Source organism: Benincasa hispida, chromosome 12 (assembly GCF_027475165.1).
Source record: "Benincasa hispida cultivar pf3 chromosome 12, pf3_genome.v1.1, whole genome shotgun sequence".
Lineage (NCBI taxonomy): Eukaryota > Viridiplantae > Streptophyta > Magnoliopsida > Cucurbitales > Cucurbitaceae > Benincasa > Benincasa hispida.
Genome location: NC_143489.1, coordinates 27,431,119 through 27,439,900, shown reverse-complemented (window position 1 = coordinate 27,439,900; position 8,782 = coordinate 27,431,119). Strand labels below are relative to the sequence as shown.

The window sequence follows — 8,782 nt, the reverse complement described above, 5'->3', positions numbered from 1 at the left end:
CTTGTGGACGAGGTGTTGCTTATATAAGAATGATAATTTGTTCTATCGTAGGAGACAATTACTCTTGAAACTCAAGCACTAGAGTGAGTAAAATTGTCTTTAAAAAGACAAGGTAAATTCGTTGGGTTACGATTCTCTTCTATATACAAACTTCTGTATTTTTTAATATTATGTAATATTGTTCATGTAACAATTAATATATATATATATATATATATATATATATATATATATATATATATATATATATATAACGAGCTTGAAACACATGAAACTATAATTTCAGTTCATCTAAATATCGTTAAATTGATTTGAGCATAATTTTTTTTATAAGAGTTTAAAGTTTGATGTGAGTTATGAAACAAAAGAAATGGTAATTAGTTAAAAAAAAAAGACTGGGTAATTATTTTAAATTACTAAGTTGCTAGAAATATTTTTAAATATAGTAAAATATCAATATCTATTTGTGTTTATCACGATTTTTAATAATATTTACTATGTTGATAGATATCGTAAATTTAAAAACAATTCTAATTTAATTTGTAAATTATTTTGATAAGTATGATAGTTTTGTGACTAGATAATTGTCCGTTCAGAACATAATTTTATAATTTAAAAAGTAAATAGTCCATTTGTTGCACAGAATTTTTTTATAATTTAAATTAAAAATTGTAGTTATTTTGTTTAGTTGAATAATCTTTTTAATAAAAGATTCTGGCCTAGTTTGCTTTCGCCATTTTTATATTCATGTCTAAGAAATAGATCATAGATGTTTTATTTTTATCTTTTTCTACATTTGTCTTTTAGTGAAATTGTCTATTAAATAGGCGAATTATTGAAAAAGTATTTTTTTTATTTTTTCAAAAAGATATTATTTGAAGAAGTATCATACTTTAAACTATGCAATTTTCAAAACAAAATCCCACAATTTTGGCACATTTTTACTCTTTGTAGTCTTGAGAAATGGTCAAATAACATTCATAAAATATAAACCATAATTTAAAAGGTTTACTTGATAATACTTTATAGTATATCTTTTCTTCTTTTCAGAAATCTCCTTTGATTTAAATAATAGACCATAATTTAACTTATGTTCTCAAAAAATTGATACATTAACAAATTTAATTTATTACATCCGACAAATAGTCTATCGATACATAATTTATGTACGGATAAAATCGATAAAATATTTTAGCCAACTTGACTATCGCTCATTTAGCATTAATTTGTTCTATATATCTTGAAGGTCAAAAAGATTTGATTTTTTCTCTTTATAAACCGTAAAAAAGTCGATAAATTTTAATTAACGATAACAATGATAATTAAATATTTGCAAGAATAAGGCAAGATTAAAATTAAGATTAAACAATAGAGATAAATTCAATTCAATTCAATGACAATTTTTAATATAATTATTAAAATCAGTCCATTTCATTTTATATAAATGAAAGAGGCAAGTTAATTGACCTTATTTTAGTATATTGTAAGCTTGACATGAAGCACATTACACATCACTGATTGATTCAACTTTATTATATAAAATAACTATTTTTTATTAATCAGAATTCTAAAACTTGAGGACAAGTAGTCATGAACCCACAAGACCCAAATCAAAAAGTCCCTCACTTGAAGATTGAATAATTAATTCACAACCATAATTAGTGCAAAATTCATTGAATGTAACATTTAAACCAACAGATTATTATTTGTATAATCATTTCAATTTGGGTTGGCATATTTGTATTGGGATCCTAAAACCGACCTATTAGGAAGAGTAATACTTAAATACAGTCTGAATTGTACTCTTTCCTATTATATGATTATGACATTATTAGAATGCTCTCCCTATAGTATGAAAATATATGTTTGGGTCTAATGAGGATATTTTTCGTTTTAGTTTATGGTTTGTTTGGGAGTTATTCTAAAACAGTTAAAATCATTTTTTATATTTTTAAAACAATTACAAAACATGTATTTTTAGTCGTTCAAAATCAATTTTTATGATATCAACATTATATTTGAAAGTGTAAAATGAAATATTAAATTTATTTTGAGTGATTAAGTACGTGTTTTTGAATGATTTTGAACCTGAAAAATGTGATTTTTAATGAAGGTAATTGCAACGTGTAGTATTTTAAATTAGAGATAACAATTAAGTATATAGCAACCATTTTAAAGCATTGCAAATACAACAAAATTTATAAGTGATAGACTCTATCGCTGATAGCTCCTATTTGCAAATTCTTTTACATTATGCTATAGCTACTAATATTTTAGATTTGATTGCTATATTTGTAATTGATGATTTTAATTAATAATTTTAAAATCACTCCCAAACAAGTATTTAGAGGTGTACTCATAACGCATAGACCCATAAACTAATGTTTTCTAGTATGAAAACTACTCAGAGGACGTTTGGGGCAAGAACTATCCTAAGACTATAATAACCACTCTTGTTATGGTAATTACTATTTTGTAGTCCCCAATTAGTTACAATCAACATTATTTCAACGTTTGCTACAGTTTTTATTATTTGCTACCGTTTTTACTATTTTACATTCATCATTTTTTTTTGTTCTTTGCTACAGTATTTATTATTTCCTTTTCAAATTAAAATAGTTTAGACTTCAAATACATATTATTATAATCCAAACTAAAATAATCTACACCCCAAACACAAATTATTATAACCTAATTATAATAACCAATTTCTTATCCCAAACATTCCCTAAATGTTCAAGATGTTAAAAAAAAAAAAAAAGAGACTATTCTGCATCCAATGCAGTATGATTAATTAGGAACATTCATGGCACCATGAATAATTGTATCATATCCTTAAACTTTATGTGTATAATTGAAACATATGCCTTATGTCAGATGTTCTATTTTACAAGTCATCACCTACATTACTTTTTCGTCTACATTTTAACATAAAGGTTGTATATTAGTTATATATTTAAAAAACATTAAGTTGCAGGGTGAATATATATATATATATATATATATATATATATATATATATGTATATGTATATGTATGTATTTTTTAAAATTTAAAATCATCACTATTCCCAAAATTTAAGAATATTTTGTATAATCTAATTTATTAGCTTACAAACAACCCTAAGATAATGATATTAAATTTTCGTCCATAATGTCAATATTTTCATTAACATTTTCATATATCCATGAATTCAATATCAACATAAGAAATAAATTGATATTTTCATTATATCATAAAAATATTATGAAACACATAGAAAAAGAAACATAATGTCACTAGTGTTTGAATATAACATAAATAATAGATATTTTAACTTTTATTTAGAAAGTGCGTAAAATATTTTTTTTTAATTCTAAAAATTTTAATTAATTTTTCGTTTTCATAAATATTTCAGAAATTTTCATCAACTTTTTAATTGATATTTGAATCGACATTTTTATAAGATTATTGAGACTTCAAAATTTCAATTGATATCGATATTTTAAAACTTAGGACTATAAAACATATCAATACTAAATTACTTGAACTATCCTTGAATTCAAACAATTTTTTTAAAACAAATTCAACGAAAAAAAGTGAATTAAACCCATATTTTCTTAAAACAATTTGATTAAAAATAAGAAAAAAATGATTAAGAAAAAAAAATAGGATGGATAGATTAAAGATAGAGAGAGTTAAAGAAGTGCAATCCTTTGTGTCCCAAAAATATTGTTGAGTTGTGTTCCCATATTCCTAACTTTCTTCTCAATTCCTTGGGTTGTTCCCCCTCTATCTTCCCCCACATTCTTAATTGAAAATAAATTAGTGCACTAATCCAACCATAGTTTATTATGCATGTGATTTTTATTTTTTTATTTTACAATATAGGGTGGAAAGACTTTGAAATTAATAATACAAATTTTATGTCAATTAAATTATTTTTCATGTTAATTGACATATGATAATTTTTTTTATTTATAATATATGGAGTAAGAGAATTGAACCTCTGACCTCAAATTTACTAGTAGATACTTGATGCAAGTTGAGATACACTCATTTTGACGGTTGAGATATGACAAATTCTTCCAGCTTTTCATTAAAAAAAATGAAGGAAGATGCTTTTTAATTTCTTGCCCTTCTTTTATATATATATATATATATCCACATAATTGGCTCTTTATAACAACCATTTTTTATACATATTTAAAAAATGAAAATAATCACTTTTTCTTAAAAAGAAAAAACTGTCACATGGTAGATTTGAAGGAATCGAATCTCACCGTAGAAGCGAGTGATGCCTTTGCTTTCAGTTTTGTTTTAGAAATTTAAAACAGAGAATAGAAGAAACACATTCACAATGCAATTACAGGTTAAGCATTAAAATAAATTGTAGAGAAAAAGAACGAACTCACCTTTGAAGACCATCTTCAAGAAATCCAACATCTTCTTCCTCAATGAACCAATCTTCCACAAACAGAATCGTGACGCCACCATAGGGTCTTCCCTACTATTCTCTTGACGATTGCCAGTTTGTGGGAACTGATTTTTAAAAGAGATAAAAGGAGAAGCTATGAAGCACATATACTTCATGTGATGTAAAGAATCTGTATCAGACACGTATCAGATACCGATACTTCCAGATACTTCTCAGATACATATCTGACATGCGATTTGACGTATTTATTTATACGCGTACTTTTTTTTTAAAGAAGAAAGATAAGCAACTCATCTAATATTTCGCAATCTAAAATTAGCCAACCTATTTAAAAAGCTCACTACTCGAGTCCAAAACTAAAAGGAAAAATAAATAAATAACAGGCCAGACCTTAGACTAGAATCATCTAATCTCCATCTTCACATTTGAGTCCCCACAAAATCCACCAAAATATAAACCATTTGGATATCTACAACAATTCATTGAAGAAGTTCTTCGTTTATCTTCATACTTATCCCTCTAATCTTCTTCTTCTTTGCAATATGAGTCAATTTTCTATTACATTTTATTAACTATTGTACTTTAACATTTTAGATGTTATTTTTTTTGTATTGTATTTCAGTGTTTGTATTTTATTTTGTGTCATTGTTATTAACTTGTATGCTAAATTTATCTATATATCCTAAATTTCTTTTTAAAGAAAAAGAAAATGTATCTTCAACGTATCAGTATCTTCGTTTTTTTAGAAATATATATATATATATATATATATATATATTAAAAATATATATATAAAAATGATGCATCCTTAGACGTACCCGTATCTTAGTTTTTAAAAAATTGACGAATAACCGTATCCGATTATATCCGTATCATGTATCTATATCTATGTCTATGCTTCATAGAGAAGAAGAGAAAGAGATAAGATGAGGTACCTTTATTTAAAAAGTGTGAAGTGGAATTAAAACTTATAACTCCTACTTCCTATCATTTAATTTAAATTAAAATGAAATAAAATTCCTTTAATTTAATTAAATAATTAATTAAATTAATTAATTAATATTTTAGTTAAATATCTCATATTTAATTTAAATCATATTCAAATGCACATTTCTTTCCTAATCTATAGTTTTAATATGAATTTCGTTCATATTAAATTTTACCTATAATTTTAATATGAAATTAAATCATACTATTTTAATATCTAAATCATATTTAAATATATTAAATCCTTTTATTATAAACTTCAATTTTGAATTCTATTCAAAATTAACTTTATACTTTAATGTATCAATATACATTATATTAATTGTATTGGTATACATTATATTAATTGTATCATATATAATTAATGTAAATTTCTTAATTAATTTAAACAATTCAAATTTTTTAAAAAACAGTGGTCCTTAGTTACCCGCTGTGAGCTAGAAAAATAAACTAATAGACCTATAGATTAGAAGTTCTAATGATTCGAGATTAACTAATTAAACTCTTTAATTACGTTTCAACATTCATTAATTGTGGGCCACTCTACAAAAGATCCACAGTTGCACTATTGCAACTGTGGATCTTTTTGCATCCATGGATTTAATATTACTAGTAAGTCGATCATTCACAAGTTGTTTGTAATTATAGCTCGCTTACCCAAAAAGCGAGAATGAGAGAATTTCATCTTGTGCACCTATGTTTCCAGCTCTCTATTCAGTCATGCCCCAAAATGGTAGTCTTATTGAGTCGTTGACTCTCGAGCTACTCTCACCCATACAAATCAAAGGACAACCCTCATATATATAGGAGTCCATAACTCACTCAGGTTTTGGATCGAGTTACATGGTTATCCTATGAAATATTAATTTCTTCAATCAACGGTGTTACAAAGAGAGATTAAGAATTTCACGGTCATATACAATCTCATTGTATAAGATACCTTCAGTCAATCTCCACATGAATGCTTTGGATCATATCATTTATTGCACTTACAATATTTGTAACATTTACAAAGTGGGTCATATCTATATTATTACCCGGATAAAGTAGCAAACCTTATTCATATAGTGTAGATCCTTTAAGTTATTATTTGAACATTATCCACTTGTAACCTTAGATTTTTTTTTCGTAATGGATAACTTATTATTGCATATTTAAAATAATCAACTATTATATCATTACAAGGCTTTCGACATAAATCCTAATAAGATTTTTGTTGGGTGTAGTTTAGATTGCATTATACAGTTTTCTTTCCATGCATTCGCTTTAATTTCAGAAGAAAAAATGTTTAAAATATATTTTAAAAATAGAAAATTTTGTTAAATGATAACTTGTGATGAACAAAAATGGATACTATCCGAGATACAACTAAATATTTTTCATTTTATAAGAAAGCCCCACCTTTTTTTCCTTTTTAATTTTATATTTATTTATTGTGTATATATACATCTCTACTCATGCATTAATCCCCCCTGCATTCCCAGCTTCCTTCCTCTCTCTCTCTCTCTCTTGACCCTCTTATTTTTTTCTCTCTCTTCTTCCATTTCCATGGCAGCTCTAGAAAACCATTACCAATCCAAACAAAACAACAACAATAATAATCCCGCTACTCGCTTGAAGCTCTTTGGCTTTGACGTCCAAGAAGATCTTGAAGACGATTCCGCCCCAACTCCCTCCGCCTCCTCCGACTCCGGCGGCGGACTAACACCTGCCTCCGCCGCCGCCCCTCCATCCTCCGGCGACCGTAAATACGAGTGTCAATACTGCTATAGAGAGTTTGCCAATTCCCAAGCCCTCGGTGGCCACCAAAATGCACACAAGAAAGAGCGCCAGCAACTCAAACGCGCCCAATTACAAGCCTCTCGAAACGCTGCCGTTTTTAGAAACCCCATCGTCTCTGCCTTTGCTCCGCCGCCTCACCTCCTCCCCTCCGCCGCCGCCTCCGTCACTTCCTCCTCTTCTTGGCCGGTTTATATCCCCCGGGTCCCACCTCAATTCCAAGTCTCCCATGGTTGTGTCTTCACTCACTCGTCATACGCCGACGCTCCACCGCCGCCGCCGCCGCCTGATTTCTTTATGGGGTCTCGGTCGGGTCACGGGATGGTGGACGCTCCGACTTCGTTGAGCCGGTTTTCTAAAGTGGACGGTGGAACCGGGTTCGATGATGGACCGGGTTTGGATTTGCATCTCAGCCTCGCACCGGCGGCGCCATGAAAATCGGAGCCTCCAACTTTTTTTTTTTTTTTAAATTTATTTTTTTGGAAATTAATGGTTAGTGTTTTTCTCTTTAAGCCACTGGTTTCTTTTTTTCTTTTTCTTTCCCCCCCCCTCTTTTTCTTCTGTGTGAGAGAGAGGGAATTTAGAGATTGAAACCAGATGGGATTTATTTGGGCTAAGAAAAACAACGACGAAAAAAAAAGGAAAAAAAAGAAAAGAAATGAAAACACTTATCTTCAACATGTTCATGATGATTTTTCATCATCATCATCCATCATCCTTGTTGTATATTTTTCAAATTTATTTATTTATTTTTAAATTTTATGAATTATTCAAAAGATTTCTTGATAATTAATGCTCCGTATTGTATCCTAGCTAGTGATATCAATCAATTGGTAGGTTAAAGATTTAATCGTTAATTTTTTAAAGTTAAATTTATAAACACTATTTTCATCTCTTTAATTATTTGTTTTATTATCTATTTTTACGAGTACTTTAGAAAATTAAGTTACTAAGTTTTCAGAACAAAAAATCAAATGGTCACCAATCGAATATTAACTTTTTATCATGAATTTTTGAAATTTTTGGTTGTTTTCTTGCCATTTCTTTATAATTGGCTTCGTCTTTTCTTGAAATAATATTGCCAAAATTTACAAATAAATTAAAGTAAGTTAAAAAACTAAATGATTGTCATGTGAAGGTATTAAGTATTAATTATTAGATATTAAGTGGGCTAATGAATTTCATTTAGTAAGACAATATGGAATTGGTTCATTTAGGATTATTTTTCTAAGAAAAAAAATGAGACGTGGGTCATTAGAAACAAAATATAGTCTCAAACATTTCAATCCCCAACAATTTTATTATTAATGCGTATTATGATAGTAAAATATTGTCTACGTTAGACATAATTCTCGTGCCTAATTTTAATTTTACTTAAAAGGTCTCATACTATTGAAAATAGTTAATTTTACTTAAATACCTATGATCACTCCTCTTATATAGTCAATGTGAGACTTTGGTTGCTTTTTCAACCTTTAGAACAACAGAATTAACTAAGGTTCATCTCACTATATAGAGCCAATCACGCAAGAGTTTATCTTCTATAGGTAGAAATTAACTCGCTCATTCTTTGGCAACTTCTAATGGGTCATCACCATT

At 27.9% G+C, this 8,782-nt stretch overlaps 1 pseudogene across 1 annotated transcript; it reads left to right on the top strand.

Annotated features, from left to right (window-relative positions):
* The first annotated feature begins 6,863 nt into the window (after nt 1-6,863).
* LOC120067878 (zinc finger protein GIS3 pseudogene) lies at nt 6,864-7,990 on the top strand (annotated as a pseudogene). The gene has a single exon (XR_016525067.1). The product of XR_016525067.1 is annotated as a zinc finger protein GIS3 pseudogene (transcript).
* Nucleotides 7,991-8,782: the final 792 nt, after the last annotated feature.